This window comes from Nycticebus coucang, chromosome 15 (assembly GCF_027406575.1).
Source record: "Nycticebus coucang isolate mNycCou1 chromosome 15, mNycCou1.pri, whole genome shotgun sequence".
Classification (NCBI taxonomy): Eukaryota; Metazoa; Chordata; class Mammalia; order Primates; family Lorisidae; genus Nycticebus; species Nycticebus coucang.
Window position 1 is genome coordinate 67,305,562 of NC_069794.1, and position 19,116 is coordinate 67,324,677.

Below are 19,116 nucleotides of genomic sequence, written 5' to 3' on the forward strand. Positions count from 1 at the left end.
AGCCCCGGCCAATAATAAATAAATAAATAAATAAATAAATAAATAAATAAATAAATAAAAATAAAAATAGAAATGTTTCTCTGATGATTCCCATATGCAACCCTGGTTTAAAAACACAGTTTTAAAGATTTAAAAACTAGAACCCTTTAAAAACTGCCAAGCGACTGTTGAGTACAAAGAGTAGACAATTGACCCTGGGGAAATTATAGTTCAATTAAAGGTCAACATCGCATGCCTCAAGACACTGTCTCCTTCTGCCTCGGACTCCGTGTTTTTCTTCCTCTGTCTCTGTCCTTTCCTCTGACTTTTCAATATAACTTTAGCTTTACTGTTATAAACGGGAAATAATAGGTATTCATTATAGGAAACAGAGATAAGTAAAAAGACGAAAGTAAAAACTAAGCTGTAATCCTACCGTTCTAAGATAATTAAGATTTTTTATTTACAATCTTCAAGATATTTATGCAAACATATTTGAAAGGGGGAATCATACTGTACATGCTGTTTTTAACCTGTAATGGTTAAAATATATCACTCTATAATGATATTTTTCCCTGGGACAATCAGAATGAAAGGTCCAGCAGGGCCAGGAACCGTGGTGAGAGCTAATTTGCAACCAAAGAGCGGGACAAGCCTGAGTCCCAATGAGCTGAGATCCTCTCCCCGGGGTTCTCCTCCCTCCACCTCTAATCCCTCCTTGCTTCATGTCTCTCCTCTTCTTTCGTTTGCTTTCTACATTCTCTTTCTCTTTTCTTTCACCTTCTGCCCTCATTTCTCTTCACTAACGCAACCTACGCCTCCAGGACAAGGGTTAATATTTGACAGAATTAAACTTCCTGCTAATTTGACAACCGATGCATAACCAGGGAGCTGGAGGAACAGCTGCAGCCTCCTCTGCAGTGGGGATTTTCTGGCAAGCCCAGGCAAGAGCCCTCTGTTCCTGCTGGCTATCTGTTATTAACTCGGGAGCCCAAATTAAAGTTGCTTGTTTGCCTTAGCAACAAGGTGTGGCAAGAAGTACACAGGTTGTCAGAGGAAAGCGATTTCAGGGATATTGTGTTTCTGGAATTGAAATCAAGGGTGAGGGCTGAGAAGGAGGCAGGCATGACACCCCAGAACAGACCAGCGGCAGAGCTTCCCCAGGGTCTTATAAAACCTGTCACACAAAACCGGTTCCTCTTGCTTTAGAATCTCCTGACAGAGATGTTTCCGTCTGTAGTTAATAATCCTTTAGTAGTGAGGAAAGTTTCTGAACTTTAAAAGCTTTGTTGGGCTGCTGTGAAAGAAAGTAAGCCCTTATTGCCATGCTAAAAAAAAATCGTTGATTTCCAGAGGCTGTGGAAAATTATAGTTCTCATTAAATGCAAATCGTTGCCCCCAAACCAGCAATATTCATGGGAATGAAATTGTCATTGGTTTTATTAACTATGAGAGGCTATATTAAACAGCTCTCTAAAGGCATTCTGCTATAGAAGGTTCTGGAAAATGAGCAGAAAGTGACTCATTCTTTACTGTCACCCTCCACAACAAAATGCCCCCTACAGCAAAACACCCCCTCAAGGAGCTGCAGCTTACCAGTGGGTGGATTGGGGGGTGTAGCATGTGGGCTAAGGAGATGCTCCAAGGGGACAAGTAATTAAGCTCTTTAACAGGGGTGTTAGTCACAGTGGGTGGGACCCTCCCAGTCATCCTGCACAAGTAGCAGCCAGAGAAGCTGAAAGGAGGGAGGAGTCCCCCCCCACACACAACAACCTCTCCCTTTCCCACCAATGCCTACTTAGTAAGTAGCACTTAGCATGTGTATAAGGTGGGAAAGGAGGGGAGAAATAGGGAAAAGATAATTAGACATAAATGTCTAGTAAGGATCTCTCAAGGAAGAGCATCTCTGGTCTACAGCAGAGTTGAAACTAAAAAAAAAATAAAAAAATAAAAAGTTTGAGAAAGACTGAGCAATTCTCCCCTCCTCCCAGAGAAACAAATCTCTACTGGTTGTGGCACCTGAAGTTTATGACTCATTCCTTTGTGCACTACAGGCGACCTGGCATTTAAGAATATCAAGATCTAAGTATCAAAAGGCAGATACTTACTGAGGGCAACCAGTAATTTTCACTAGCGTCAGAATCCTTGACATGACTTTCAAATTCAGAATTCTGGCACACACACACGCATACTCCATCCATCTAGCCCTCCCTACAGCCAAGACCCTTAGCCAACAGGTGGGTTCTCCATTTCTCTGGCTTCAGATGGGACCTGGGTGTAGTTACCTTCAGTCACTGCTTTTGCAGGTTAGAAAATGATTTCCTCTGTGGCGATGGTTTGACTGCCTAGTCAGAACTAACCCTTTATACAGAAGACTAAATGCAATGGAAAACCAGAAATAGCAGTTTTTTTAAATTTTGACACATCAAGATCAAGTGTATACGTGATTCGACACTGTAACTCTGCTCCACGGAATCCATGGCCTCCTCCCATTTCTTCTCTTTCTTTCCTCCCTCTCTTCTCTATGATCATGTTCCCTTTCTCCTTCCTCTCCCCTTCAAAAGGCAGACATCTTAGAGATGCAATTTGGGGCTGGGCACAGTGGCTCACACCTGTATTCCCAGCACTTGGGAGGCCAAGGTGGGTGGATAACCTGAGCTAACAGGTTTGAGACTGGCCTAAGCCACAGCAAGACCTCATATCTAAAAATAGCCGGGTGTCATGGCGGGCACCTGTAGTCCCAGCTACTCAGGAGGCTGAGCCAAGAGAATCACTCAAGCCCAAGAGTTTGAGGCTGCTGTGAGCCATGACACCATGGCACTCTACCAAGGGCCACATAATGAGACCCTGTCTCAAAAAAAAAAGAAAAAAAGAAAGAAAGAAAAAAGAAATGCGATTTGTATTTGTGTTAGACTTACTGGATTGTGTTGTACTTTCTTTACATGACATATATTTACCATTTTAATAGTGGACGTAGTCATTTCAGTGTGTTGGCCATTTTCACTCAATGGACCAGTGGCTGTGACAGGGAAACAAGGTCTTTGCTTCTGCTTCACCATGTTAAGTGAAGGAATCATTTATCAGGGGCTGAGGGCTATGGGTCACCTAGAGAATGTCAGAGAGTAGTAAGGGACAAGTTAGGGTTTGAAAAAATAAGAACAAGGACAAGATTCCTCTACCTTCTGGTTTACCAAAAGGTACAAGTTGAAAGTCAGCTCTGACCAGGCAGCCCTGGTCAACAATCCACACAGGGAAGCAGCAGCCAGAAAACCCCACAGCTAGTTCACCACTTGTGCCCTCCCTAAGAGTTCCCGAGGTGGGCCAGGTGTGGCGGCTCATGCCTGTAATCCTAGCACTCTGGGAGGCTGTGGTGAGTGGATGGACTGAACTCAGGAGTTCAAGACCAGCCTGAGCAAGAGCAAGACCCCATCTCTATTAAAAATAGAAAATCTAGCCAGGCCTTGTAGCAGGTGCCTGTAGTCCCAGGCAGCTACTCAGGACTCTGAGGCAAGAGGATTGCTCAAGCCCAGAAGTTTGAGGTTGCTATGAGATATGATGCCACAGCACTCTACCCAGGGTGACAGAGTGAGACTGTGTCTAAAAAAATTTTCTCAGGCAGGGATAGTACACGGAGCCCACAATTATCCTATAGGGTTGGGGCAATGCACAATGTGCTCCTTCCCTACCTGTTAGCTTTCTTTTCTCCACCTCAACACAAGAGATGAAATCAAATACAAATTAACACTCCAGACCCCACAGAGGGGAAAGAAGCTATTACAGGGCCAAGAAAGCAGAGTATGTGGACAGAAGAAGGGGGAAGGCCATCCCAGCTTCTCTGGGTGTACAGGATAATTTAGGGGACAAAGTTATCGTTATTTTCAAGCCTCAGCTGCCCAAGCTCTCTTCTCCTCTGGGTGGGATGTCTCTGGGAGCTATCCAACAGACAGCCTGTCCTACCACCCAGCTGCTCAACTGCTCAGCAGTCCCTACGGCAGAGAAGGTGCCCCACATAATGAACACACTGCTGGGTCACTTACTGCCCTAGACCAAGAAGCGCATGTCCACTGGGCCTAGACCTTTTCCAGAGACCAGCATGTGACAGAGCCACAACCTCCGGTCACTCCGTAAGTTGTCTTCAGTTCCTCTTCCCCTCCCCCCTTCTCTTACTTTATAAACAATAACCGTTGAAGGTCCCTCTATCTACTTTATTCTGTTGCCAAGATTAGCTTTGCTCAAGAAGATATTCTCTAAATCTCCAAAACAGTGGCCCAAATGTTTTATAGGTAGGAACTTTACTTTCTCTCATATGGAATTTTTAACATATCTTCACCATGCCCATTGTGTTCTCTGTAGTTACAGTTAGTCGCAGAATTCATGGTACCCAAGAAATAGACAAGGAAGAACTTCTTGATAAAAGGAGGAACTAACCAAGCAGTTGAAAGCAGAGACCCCTCAAAAAGAGCTTAGCCCTGTATTCGATTCCTTTCTCATTTCTATATTCCCCACCCACCAAAACAGAACAATAGGAACCACAAAATCAACCAGTTTTGCAACTCAGTTTCCCAGCTGTCATAAAAACTTTTGTGTTCACTGTCCCACCTGGCCACACACAGAATTCTTAGTAAGAAATGTAAGCAAACATAGCCACCCATGTGTGGAGCAGTGAGCCAGCTGTGTACCTCTCCTCTCTCTTCTCAAAGACAGAAAAATTCCTATTTGTGTAAGTGGCAGGTGCCAACCTCTACATCTTTCTCTTCTATAAGTTAAGGTCTAAAAATTAGAATTTCAAAACAGTGAGGAAGGTGGGAATATTACAATATATAATATTGAGGCAATCATGTAGTGTCATGGGGAAAAAAAAAACAGCACAAACCTAGATGAAGCAAAAATTTGAATATAAAAGTGGAATCTTTTAGCATAAAATTACTAGAGGAGAAAAAAATGGGCTAAAAATTTTGACACTTTTTTGAGTGAGGAAGACCTTTTTAAGTATTACAAAAAAACAAAGACATACAAGAAAAGTCTGATGATTCAAGTACATAAACTGATCTTTTTTTTATCATAAACAAAAATTTTAACTGCCTGGGAAAACTCATCAGAAACAAAGCCAAAAGCCAAATGACAAAATGGAAAAAAATTGTGTTTGCAATTCTTATCACAGTAATTTCCTTCAGATAAAAAGAACTCCTAAAATTTAATACTGTAAAAAAAAAAAAAGACCAAAAACCCATCACAGAGGATGGGCATGGTGGCTCATGCCTGTAATACTACAACACTCTAGGAGGCTGTTGTGGGTGGATTGCTTAAGCTCAGGGGGGTTCTAGACCAGCCTGAGCAAGAGACCCCCGTCTCTATGAAAAATAAGAAAAATTAGCCGGATATTGTGCCAGACACCTATAGTCCCAGTTAGTTAGGAGGCTGAGGCAAGAGGAGTACTCAAACCCAAGGGTTACTGTGAACTGTGACCCCATGGCTCTCTACCTGGATCGACAGAGTGAGACCCTGTCTCGAAACAAACAAACAAGCAAAAACCCAACAGAAAAAATTGGGAAAAGAATATGAGCAGTTACAAAAACAGAAATAGATATGGCTCACACACATGTAAGAAGTTCTACTTCACTCATGATTTTAAATTACACGGATATCATTCCTCCTCTATCGGACTGACAAACAGCAGAAGGTTTGGCAACCTACTTTGTGGGGAAGGCTGTGCAGAAACAAGCATCTCATCCATTGCCAGTGAGAGTGTAAATTGGTACAATCTCAACAGAAGGCAATTTAAACAATGTGTTTTATCTTCCAAACATACATAACCTTGACCTACAACACTACTTGTAGGAATTTATCCTACAGATATACCTCTATATGAAAGGAGGAAGTATGTACAAAGTCATTTGTAATTGCTCTGTGTATTTGTAAATGAATTATTATGCAACTGTGACAGAGGATAAAGAAATTCTATGTACACTAATACAGAACAATCTCCAACGTGTTTTGTTAACTGAAGAAAAGGGAAGTCAGAGCAATGCTTCTATGTGTGCATATGTGTGTGCGCATATGTGTGCTTATGTTTTAGAAAGGTCCTGAATATTTATTTATTGTATTGTATAAATATTCTGGGTGTATACCACCCCCCACCCAAGCTATTAATGGTTTTCTTGCAAAAAGGAAATTGATGGCTGAAGGACAGAATCTAAGGGAGTATTTCTATTGTATGCATGTCCTTTTATAGCCTACAATTTGAACCATGTAAATGCATTAAATTCTCAAAAATAAAACAGAATATTATAATGAATAATATTAATAAAAAATAAATAGGCAATGACACATAAGCTTGAGTGGGCTTCAAAAAAGATGAATGGGATGGTGAATTTTATTTTTTTATTTTTATTTTTTTGTAGAGACAGAGTCTCACTTTATGGCCCTGGGTAGAGTGCCGTGGCATCACACAGCTCACAGCAACCTCCAGCTCCTGGGCTTAAGTGATTCTCTTGCCTCAGCCTCCCGAGTAGCTGGGACTACAGGCGCCTGCCACAACGCCCGGCTATTTTTTGGTTGCAGTTCAGCTGGGGCTGGGTTTGAACCCACCATCCTCGGTATATGGGGCCCGGCACCTTACCAACTGAGCCACAGGCGCCGCGTTTTTTATGTTACGTGACGTCTTCAATTTAACAACAAAGAGGACCAGCAGGATTCCAACGGGGAACTAAAGACCAAGCCCATCCTTCCTCCAGTGCACCCCTCACAGGGCACAGCACTACCAATAATGTGCTGATACAGGGGCAGCAACTGACTTTCCCCAGCCCACTCCCCAAGAAACACTGGTTTGGAACATTTATTGGTTTCTGTGGTGTAACTATTCCCACCGCTGAACACAGAATTGAGGCAAGATGTGTACAATTGGCTCTTGTGAGCCAGTGACCAGGGCCACAACCTGCATCTGCGCAGTTACTGAAACCAGAACCCTGGGAGACATCCTTGGTCCCTGCCCCTTTCCTGTCCTCTCTCCTTACTACCCAGTGCCTCCTCAACAGCCATCCACTCCTTGTACATCAAGTAGAAGCCTCATAGTTTGGGACTAGAACCTATCCCCAGAAGATAGATCCTAATTTGTCTAAGCAAACATACATGCTGCCAACCACGGATATGCAAAGATATTTATCTCTTGGGACAGCCAGGTGAATCCTGAGCCATCTGGAGCCCCAGGGAATTTGCTTTGAGCCATTCGAGTCTAGCAGCTGTATAAGGAATATTTTTTGTCAAAAAAGTTGTGAGGCCCTGGCCTAAGAAAATCATAATCATCTATTGCTCTCACTAGTGACTGACTCAGGACCTCAGCACACTTTATTAGTGCACACTATTCCCCAGGCACAGGGATTAGCCCAAATATAGACTCGTGACCCAGTTCAGGCCAGTAAGATGCCAGAGGAGGTTTCAGGAAAGCAACTGGAAAATTTCCCATTCTTCAGAGACAGTCACAGGAGGAGATGCTTTCTCTCTCCCCTATACAGGAGGTGAGGCCCAGGACAGCTGCCACAGTCTTGCCATCTTGTTGAGCAGTCTGAGTGTGAGTCCCTTAAAGGCAGAAGGGCTAAGTAAATGTCTCCAGCTTGAAAACCCCAGCCAGTTTTTGGGCTTCCTGTGTTGGAAGCCAATACATTTCTTTATTGCCTAAGGACTTTGCTTTAGATTTTTTGTGTGTGTCTTGCTGAGGAATACATATATATGTGTGTGTGTGTGTGTATACATATATAAATATATATATACATATATATACACATATATATATTTAGACAGAGTCTCATTCTGTTGCCCTCAGCAGAGTGCTCATAACTCACAGCAATGTCAAAATCTTGGGCTTAAACAATCGTCTTGCCTCAGCCTCCTGACCACCTGGGCCTACAGGTGCCCACCACAACACTGGGCTAGTTTTTCCATTTTTAGTAGATATGGGGTCTTGCTCTTGCTCAGGCTGGTTTAAAACTCCTGAGCTCAAGCAATCCACCCACCCCAGCCTCCCAGAGTGCTAGGATTACATACATGAGCTATCACACCAGACCTTAAAGAATACATCTTAAAAAAAAACAAACATAGATTTAACCCTCTTGTGATGGTTTATGTGTCAACATGACTAGGCTACAGTACCCAGTTAGTATTCAGCCAAACACTAAACTAGCTGTTACTGTGAAGGTTTGTAGGTGTGATTAATATCTCCTTAACATGACTTCAAGTGAAGGGGACTATCTTTGATAATTGGATGGGCTTCATCCAAACAATCGAAAGGTCTTATTACAGAAGCCAACTCCTCTGATAAATCTGTGTGTGTGTGTATACACTGTGTTTCTCCAGTAGAACCCTAATTGATGCACCTCTCTTTTCCTTTATAATACTTACTTATCTCAATTTGGGATTACATAATTTGAATCAATTTTTATACTTGCCAATATGGCTAGTTAGACTATAGGCTTTGTGCACATATGTAATGCCTCAAGTAGAACTGCTGGTCAAAGGTTATGCACATTTGGAAGGTGAAAAATATAGCTAAACTACCATCTTTAGAGGTTGTACCAATTTGTACTCTTACTAAACTACAGACTTTATGTCATTAGTATTACAATGTGTTCTTAGAACTTAGCAGGTATTCAGTTAATATAAACCGATGAAATTCTAAGAGGAGAAATATAAATTATGGCAGAAAGATATGAAGGTGTCAGGGTCCCACCCCAAGAGCAGCATCTGAGACCTGTGGAAATTGGCGGTGATCAACTGAAGAAATATAGATTTAGAAGAGACTATAAAGAAAGACACAAGACATAGAGTAGAATTAAAAGCGGGAGCTTGGGGGTCTATTGCCTGTCCTGGGATTCTGGCAATGGCCCAGAGTGTTTGCTCTATTCTGATTTTATTGAAGTCTGTTTGCCCAGAGGGTAAGATGAGAAGAGAACAAAGACATCAGCAATTTATGGGATTGATCCTATCAGCTTCTATTGTTATTATAATTAACCGTAAGGGTGGCCTTCAGTAATCTGGATTCTGAGCCTTGGTTTGGGAGAGCCTTCTGCTTGAGGTCACACACACAGATTTCTAGGGAGGTGTTAAGCTCCACTAGTTCTCTGTGGAGTAAAATGCCATCAGTGTTAATCTCCTCTGAGGGATCAGTGTGAGTGAGGCATTTTCCTCTCATTACCACCACAGGGAATTTTCCTCTGCCATAAGGGATATAAGCTCTTCTGCCCATATCTCAGGGCTCGAGCTACTCCCTTGGTCTCTGCCCCAGACAAATGCAAATATCCACAATGGGTATCTGCTTTGCCTGTTTAATGGACATGGACGGGAAACACCCCAGAAGATACATCTTTTCTTAGGACTTGTCATAGCCTTGTCCATAGCCTCCTCCATGTCCTCCATGTCCTCAGAGTGCTCACAGACGCAGCAGGGTGTTTATAAGCTGTATCACCGACAGACTAGAGTTTCAGAAAAGGCAAGAAGCTTGCTAGCAATGGCTAGCTTAAATGTAAACCAGCAACTTTTCTTTGTTCTGACTCACTCAGCTTACTTTTTAGTTTTCATCTTTTCCTGAGGGTGCTTTCCTTTGCCAAGAATTGGGTCTTCGGTCCCCATTCTCCTAGCAGAAGAGTATGCTGGATTGGAGAGTTGATTAAATCACTTTTTTCTTTTAGTTCCCCTTTCCTCTGCAGGTGACTCAAACATTTGAAGTAAATTACCCATCTAGTATTTAGCAGCAGCAGGCAAAACTCTTGAGTTTGGGGGTTAGACCTGAGTTTGAACTCAAGCTCTGCAACATTCAACTTTTATGACCTTCAGCAGATGGCTCAGCCTCTGTAATCCTCCATTTCTACAACTGTGAAATGAAGGTGTTGACCTTCCAGACTGGAATGAAGATCAGGAGATAAATGTATAAAGTACCTGGTCCATTATGCAGCCTATATGTAGGGGTTGTAATAAGGTCTTCCCCCAAAGTTGGAGACTAGGAAGATACACTGCTTTCTAACAGCCAAGTTGGAAACTGAACACACAAAACCTCTGAACAGAGATGTAAGATGACCTTGAAGTGGTCAGCAGGACCCCAAGCTGGCTAATGTTGACAAAATACCTATAGGAGGCTATGGTAACTAGGTGGGGACTGGTCAGCTATAAATCCCAGAAAAAGTAGACTCAGGGGAAAACTTGAGGCTTTGCCTCTGAAGCCATGTCCCATCAGGCTCCAAAATTCAGTCTAAAAGATCATTTCAATCACAAGAACACACCTGTCTGTCCAAACTTGATGCTGTGCCACTTTTGAATCACATAATTAGCTCTTTTTGTCAATGACACAAGGGAAAAAACAACACAACTAGGTATCATTCAACATGATGAACAGAATAGTATCTCACATACCAATACTGATTTGGGGTTTTTTTGTTTGTTTGTTTGTTTTGAAATGGAGTCTACTTTGTCACCCTTGGTAGAGTGATGTGGCATCATAGCTCACAGTAACCTCAAACTTTTGTGCTCAAGTGATCCTCTTGCCTCAGTCTCTCAAGTAGCTGGGACTACAGGCACCCACCACAATGCCTGTATTTTTAAAGCTGGGGTTGCACTGTGGCTCAGGCTGGTCTCAAGCCCATAAGCTCAGGCAATCCATGCCCCTCAGCCTCCCAGAGTGCTAGGATTACAGGCATGAGCCACCTCGCCTGGCCTTCTAACATTGAATATAAGTGGTCTTAATTCTCCTTTAAAAAGATATAGACTAGCCGATGGATGAAAAAACATGCCCCCCAAATCTGCTATGTCCAAGAAATTAATCTAACTCACAAGGATACTGATGGACTCAAATGTAAATCAAAAATAAACAAGTTTAGCTATTCTCATATCAGATAAAATACATCAACAATGGTAAAAAAGACAAAGATGTTCACTATATAATGATAAAGAAAGCAATTTAGCAGGAAGATAATAACAATCCTAAATATATATATATATATATGCACGTAACACAGGAGGCCCTAGGTTCATAAATAAAATACTACTAGATCTAAGCAAAGAAATAAATGGCAACACCACATAGTGGCTGGAGACTTCAACTTTCCACTGACAGAACTGAACAGATCGTACAGGAAGATCAACAAAGAAATACTGAACCTAAAAAGGACTGTAGAACAAATGGACCTGACACGTACATCTATAGAACCTTCTATCTAAAATATACAGAATATACATTCTTCTCATTGCACATGGGACATTTTCTAAGATAGATCATATGTTAGTCCATAAAACAAGTCTCAACCAAATTCATAAAAATTAAAATTATTCCATGTATCTTCTCAGAGCACAGTGGAATAAAGTTAGAAATCAACTCCAAGAGGAGCTTTCAAATCTACACAAAGTCATGGAAATTGAACCTGCTGCTCAACAATACTTGCGTCATTACCAAAATTAAGATGAAAATAGAAACATTTTTTGAATTGAATGATGATCATGACATAAACATCCAAAATCTATGAGATGCAGTAAAAGCAGTGTTAAGAGGGTGGCACCTGTGGCTCAGTGGGTAGGGCGCCAGCCCCATATACTGAGGATGTTGGGTTCAAACCCGGCCCCAGCCAAACTGCAACAAAAAGTAGCCAAGTTTGTGATAGGGGCCTGTAGTTCCAGCTACTTGGGAGGCTGAGGCAAGAGAATTGCCTAAGCCCAGGATTTGGAGGTTGCTGTGAGCTGTGACTCCATAGTACTCTACAGAGGGCGATAAAGTAAGACTCTGTCTCTTAAAAAAAAAAAAAAAAGCCCTAGACCAGACAGATCCATAGCCTAATTTGACCAAAACTGCAAAGATGAACCGATACCTATTCTATAGAAATTATTCCATAACCATTGAGAAGAAGGGAATCCTTTCTATTTCATGCTGTGAAGCCAGTATCAATCACTTTGATATTAAAGCCAGTAAAGGGTATTCACACACATACACAAAGAAAACTACAGACAAATATTCCTTATGAATATCAATTCAAAAATCCCCAATAAAATACTAGTGAATGGAATTCAACAGCACATCAAAGAGATAATTCACCATGATCAAATAGGTTTCATCTCAGGAATGCAAGCATAGTTTAACAAATACAAACTGAGGCTGGGCACCGTGGCTCACACCTATAATCCCAGCATTCTGGGAGGCTGAGGCAGGCAGATTGTCTAAGCCCATAAGTTCAAGACCAGCCTGAGCCACAGCAGAGACCCTATCTCTAAAAATAGCCTGTCTTTGTGGCAAGCGCCTGTAGTCCCAGCTACTTGGGAGGCTGAGGCAACAGAAACACTTGAGCCCAAGAGTTTGAAGTTGCTGTGAGCTGTGATGCCACAGCACTCTACCAGGGGCCACAGAGTGAGACTCTGTCTCAAAAAGAACCAAAACAAACAAAAAAAATGCAAATCATTAAATATGACTCACCACATAAACAGATGCAAGAACAAAGACTACATGATTATTTCAATAGATGCACAAAAAAGAACTTAATAAAATCTATCACCCTTTCTTGATAAAAAACCCTCAACAAATTAAACAAAGCTCAAAATTATAAAAGTCATATATGTCAGACCATAGTCAACATCAAACTGAATGGGGAAGGTTGAGAGCATTCTCCCTGGGAACTGAAATGCCATGAGGGTGCTCTCTATCACCACCTGTTTTCAATGTAGTACTGTAAGTCCTAGCCAGGCCTTTGTCAGGCAAGACAAAGAAATAAAAGCCATCCACACTGGGGAAAAGAAGGTCAAACTATCCTTGTTCTCTGAATCTCAAAACACCATTAAGTAAGAAATACTTACATTTACAGAATATTCTTATTTTACAGAATATCCTCTATTTTAAGATACCACCAGTTACAGTTTGTTCTTAATTTAGAATAATGTTCAGAAGAAAAATACTACTTAATAAATAATTTCAAGACACATCTTAATGTTGGAAATAGTGTCTGTGAAAAAGGTCCATTTTAGATTGAAGAAATTCACAGCCCACCACTCCTTGCCAGGCTTCAGATTCTGACAATCCAACTGCTTTTGGACACATCCACTTCTGTTTCAACACCCATGAAATTCAATCCCTTGGCCCATCAACCCCCTTACCCAAATCTGCTTCCATTTCTCTTGTTCATTTCTAATTCCATTATCAAAGCTTTGCTTAACTCAGAAAACTTGACTCTTTCTTGTCATTCTCCACATACTGGCTACTGAGTCCTGTCCTCTTTGCCTCCTTAGTGTGTTCTGACCCTGCCCATTCCCTCACATGCCCCCCAACACCATCCTTGCTCACACCACCAGCCTCTCTCTCCTGGAAGATTGCAGCAACTAACTAATCTGTGCCTTCCGCTCACCATAGCTGGAGCAGCCTTTTCAAAACTCTATCCTTCTTTAAATCCTTTCAATAGCTGTGCAAGCCCCTCAAAATAAAGTACTCAAAATGCTCATTATGACATGTGAGCCCTTGTGGTGTGAACCACTGCATGGTTCCCACCACTCCACTTGCCTCCTTGCTCAAGAAACCCCAGCTGTCCTGACTTCTTTTAGTTCCTCAAGCATTCATAGAATGCTGTACCTCACTGCTGCATTCCCTCTCTTCCCCTTTGTTTAACCTATACATACGCATCTTGCAGGCCTCAAGTAAGAAGATCCCATCCTCAAGGAGGCTCTCCTTGACCCCCAGATTAGAATAGGTCCCTCTGCTGTATGCTCCCACAGTAGGGTGGTCCCTCACATTCATCATTCACATCACTGATGATCACTAGTAATCATCACTTCAAATCCTTCTTCCCCATTAGGGTCATTACAAAAGTTTTGAGATACACAAAAATCAAGAAACAGAGAGAAGCAAATGAAGCCCTCCCAGCAACACCAATAAGCTGAGCAAGTTGAAACTTGCACAGGTGAATCAGAAAGGACGCTGTTGACTGTGTTTCTTGAAAGTGAAATAAGGGACCATAACACAGTCTGTCTCAAAACTTTCATGGTGGCCCATGCATATTTTTATGCTGCTCTTAATGCCTGGCACACAGTAAGTTCTCTTCAACATGTTGGTACATACATTAAAAAGTGATGTCATTAGAGAATAAACTTTATAAAAGAATAAATCCAAGTATTTGCTGCATAAGAGCTAAGACTCTAGAATCAGAATCCTGTATTCATATTCCAACTTTCCCACTTATTAGCAAGGTGAAAAATATATGACTCTCTGTGTCTCAATTTCTTCCTTTATAAATGGGAATAACAATCTTACATACTTCATGGCAAGTTATAAGAACTGAATAAATTTCAGTAAGTAAAGCAAGTAAAGCACTTAAACCATTGTCTAGCACCTAGCAGTCACTCAACAAATATTAGTTAGCATTACCTCATTTATCCTAGAGGGAATTATAGTCAGTAAACTGAGGGGTTTATACAGTAAGAATTCAAGTAAGGAAAAGGTCACTATCTTGAGATGGAACTACCAAATTTAACATTAATAAAGCATAAATACAGCCCTCACCTGAAGTAGACCTTTCTTGGTGATGACATGGCTATGAGCTGCTGCCGATACAGCTTTGAGAACCATCCAAATGAATTAAGGTAGCTGAATGCATCTTCTGGTCCAGACTCCAAGATTAAGTGACATAATACACATTATGAGCATTTAGGAAACCATAAATTATGATCTAAATATTTGTGGTATGATCACTACTATTATTAGCAGAGTAATTCTATTACCCAAGCAATGGTATTGTAATCTGTCTGAAGTAACACAATTGCACATAATCACGAGGACCTATTAGAAGGGCAGAGGAACTGAAAAACTGGGAGAACAAAAAAACTGGGAATGTTTATCCAGCACAATCCAAGTAAGAGGGATGTGCATGTGAGACAAGACAGGTAACATTCATACAGCAAAGTTTCTCCTGGGATCTTACAAAGGCCTTGGCTCTGATTGTCAACATGACCACATAGCAGTCAGTTAGGTAAGTTAGCGATAAGTAGTTCCTGCCCTCATGTTACAACCCAGAGGGGAGCCAGACAAACAAATAATTGCACAAATAAAAATATAATTTTAGCTGGTGCTAAGTACTATATTGGACTGGAGGATCGGGAAAGGCTTTTCTGATAGTTCAAGTGGGGCTAGGAGTGAGGGAAGAGCAATGAAACTGATGACCCTGGAAAGGTAGGCAGGGACCAAATCATAAAGGCCCTTGGTGGCCACTTGGAGGTAGTTTGGATTTATTTTGAGTATGAAATATGAGGACAAGATTACTTATGATGGAATCTGTCCTTTTAAAAGATCCTTCCGATTGCTGTGTAAAGAATGGATTGCAAAGGGCATTAAAGCTGCAATGGAGAGACCAGTTAGGAGGATTTTTCATAGTCTAATTAAAGCATAATAGTAACTTGGACAAGAGTGGGAGCAGTGGATGGAAAGGGACAGATGGGTGACATGTGTAGGAGATAGGATTCATGGATCTTGGGGATAGACTGGATATAGAGAAGAAGCATGAAGGAGAAGTTCCAGGATTCTAGCATGCGCAGTTGAGTTGAAGACAGACTTGCCTTCCATTCACTCAAATGAGCAAGGATGAAGGAGAAATAGATCAGATGTGGCTTTGGGTGGGAATGTAGATGTTATGCAGTGAACAGGAGGTCAATTTGAATAAGTTAAATTTAGGAAGCATATGAGACCTCTCAGGGGAATGGTGTCAAGTGTCAAGTGGCCATTTAGGTATGTAGTAGTGAAGCTTACAGAGATCTAGTCTTCCCTGGACATTTGGAGGTCACTGGTGTATAAAAAGCATTTAAAGCCCTTGGGATTAGATAAGTCACCTAGGGGGAAATGTAGAAAAGAAGAGAAAAGAACTACCAGTCTCTTGTGGGCTATATTCTCATCAGTTAGATCCCTTAGGCCAGGCATCCTCAAACTTTTTAAACAGGGGGTCAATTCACTGTCCCTCAGACTATTGGAGGGCTGGACTATAGTTTAAAAAAAAGAAACCTATGAACAAATTCCTATGCACACTGCACATATCTTATTTTGAAGTAAAAAACAAAACAGGAACAAATACAATTCACACCACCACATGTGGCCCTCAGGCCATAGTTTGAGGACCCCTGCCTTAGGCTATCAACTCTGGATGGGTTAACAAGATCAGTTTTCTTAACTACAGCTTGATAATCATTTCTTCATCCATGGTGACTCCAGTGACTCTGGCAAGGTAGCAACTGACCATTCCACTGATAACAGTTCTATTTTAAGACACAGCAGAGATTATTATCACCACTGCACAGAGGGAAAATTGACTATGAAAGTTTAAGTGATTTAGTTAAAATTGCAGAATCAGTGAGAGATGGACAGGTCTGAGACCAAATCCAGGGCATGCAATTGCAGTTAGGAAGAGCTCTTTCTGTCTTTTGAGACCAGATCCCTACTGTCATCACAAATTTGTGAAGAAATGTAGAAGTTTGTGATTCCAATGGGAAGACCATAGATAAAAGAAAGCTCTTGGGCAAAATTAAATTATAAACCTGTGGGAACAAGAGGTCAGCACGAACTCAGGAAATTAATAAAGGGTCCATTGGGGATGTGGACCGTGAAGGGTAAGGAGGAACTACCGTGATGAAGGGAAATCCCAAATTTAAGGACATGATGAGCCAAAATGCAGGGCACATAAGGGCAGGTCTTATCAGAAAAAGAGGGATGACAAGCAGACTTCATTTCACACTTCAATTGTAATAGATTGGTAATAGCTCAGGGCAGGAGGGTTAGCAGAACCTGTCAAGGGCAGGAGATGAAGGAAGTGGAGGCATCACACGTTTTCCTTTCCTGGACCAGAGAGTCCAATATAGGTGACTAGAAGAAAACTTATTTGGATAGCTTAGACCAGGGTCAGATCATGGCTGCATGGAAAGCCAGGCCAAAAATGTTGCATTTAATTTAGTAGTCCAGGCTCGGCACCTGTAGCTCAGCGGCTAGAGCGCCAGCCACATACACCAGGACTGGCGAGTTCAAACCCAGCCTGGGCCTGCCAAACAACAATGACAACAATGGCAACAACAACAACAAAAATAGCCAGATGTTGTGGCAGGCGCCTGTAGTCCCAGCTACTTGGGAGGCAAGAGAACCGCTTTAGCCCAAGAGTTTGAGGTTGCTGTGAGCTGTGATGCCACAGCACAAGGGTGACATAGTGAGACTCTACCTCTAAATAAATAAATAAACAAACAAATAAAAATAAAATAAAATAAATAATTTAGTAGTCCACAAATAGATTATTGAGGAGGGTGGAGATACAATGAAACCTTCAGGAAAATTAACATGGTGGTGGTGGTGTACCACAATAGATAAAGATGGGAAGGACTGGAATCCCAGAGGAAAAGAGGAGCCCTTTAGTTTGATGTAAATCAGTAGCTTTTCAGACTTTCCTTAATAAGGGTTCTTTCCTTCCTTCCTACCTTCCTCTTTCTTATCTGTAACTGGTTGTAAACAGGAAATACTTTCTAAAAATAAAATCTTATGTGAAATCCCAACAGTATAAAGCAGAAAAAATAATCTGATCTCTTTAATTAGGACAATTTATCTTATAGCTTTAAACATATATTCTTACAATACTGTTGACCAAAAGATAAAGGAAATTGATTAAATAAACAGAAAAGTTTTAATCTGGACTGATGGAGGATAGTTGCATGTGATATTAGCTTTGGCATCCAAGCATCCAATTTATTTCTGAATTTTATTTTGGTTTGTACATTAGCAAGGAAGACCTCCAGTCACATTGATTCACATAGGTAAGTCCTTGCATGTGATAATTTTTGTTTTGAACTTCGCAATTTGCCAAGAATCCCAAAGTATCCTTCAATTAAACTAATCCAGAAGATAGTGTCACAGGAATGTTTGCGTCCTTAACAAAAATATGAAGAGCTGAAGCCTCTGAAGCACAAAGTAATTTTTAAAACAAAGTGAGGCTAACTGCAGTGATAGCTCCTGGGGTAGACCATTTGCTATGCTCAGTCATTGCGGTAAGCGCAGAGCGAGTGGTAAGGACTCTGGGGAGTCTGCGAGGCAGCGCATCAAGCTTGCAGTGCGCCTGCGCAGTAGTAGTAGCGCGGTCTGCAATTTCACATGAGCAGATGTGCAGTCTGGAAGTGAGAAAAGAATAGTTTACAGTTTGGACTTTCCCAATATCGAGGACATCAGGCTTTGAATTTATGTTTGAATCTGCTGGTGTCACAATTCTTTGTTTTGCTTGGGTTGCCTTAAGAACTCGAGAAAAAAAACCAATGGTGGGAGCGGGGTAAAGAAGAGGAGAAGGTGCCAGGTCTGAAAAGTTTTTCTAGCTAATAGAAGATTAGTAATAGTGATGATTTATTTGGTAATAGGTTTAAATTAACGTAGATCATGTATAAATGAAATGAACAAATGCCATTCCATAATACATATTCATGGTTGTAGGAAGTGCATATTTAAATGAAAATTTTAAAGTGCCAATAATTGACATCCTCAGATTGAAGAAGGTTATTTGAATCATTTATATTCTAGAAATTTCAGGACCATAAGGAGTACAGACACTGTGGGGATTAGGTGCTATTTACATTTAAACATATTTAGAGTCTGTCCTTTGTACTGTAGAGGTTTATTTGTTTGTTTTTAGTTCTTGGGCAGAAATTAGGGGGGAAAAAAAGAACTTATACTTACTGAGATAAGGAAATTAATATTCTATTTTTTAGAGTTACAAAATTAAAATCTATTGTTTCTTGAGTTTAAGTTACTAATCTTGTTAATGTAAATTAAGACTAATTCACTTTTCTTTGATTAATATTTGGTGAGTTCATGTTAGAATGATTAAACAGTTTCACGTACAAACTAAATCCCCGTAAACATTTAAATTTACATTTATAAATGTAATAGAATCAGTTTTAATTTTAGACATTTCAAATGCCTGTAGAGCTAATTTATAACCTAGCAAGCAAAACCTCCCTCAAGTACTTAAATAACTCTTACAAATATAACACATTAAATGTATAAATATGGCAAATTAAATTCTCTGGAACATTCTAATTCCTCAGAAAAAGGAAGAGTATTAATAATGAAAGAAATGGGGAAATTAGAAAGAGATGGTAGCATGATAGAGCCATGCT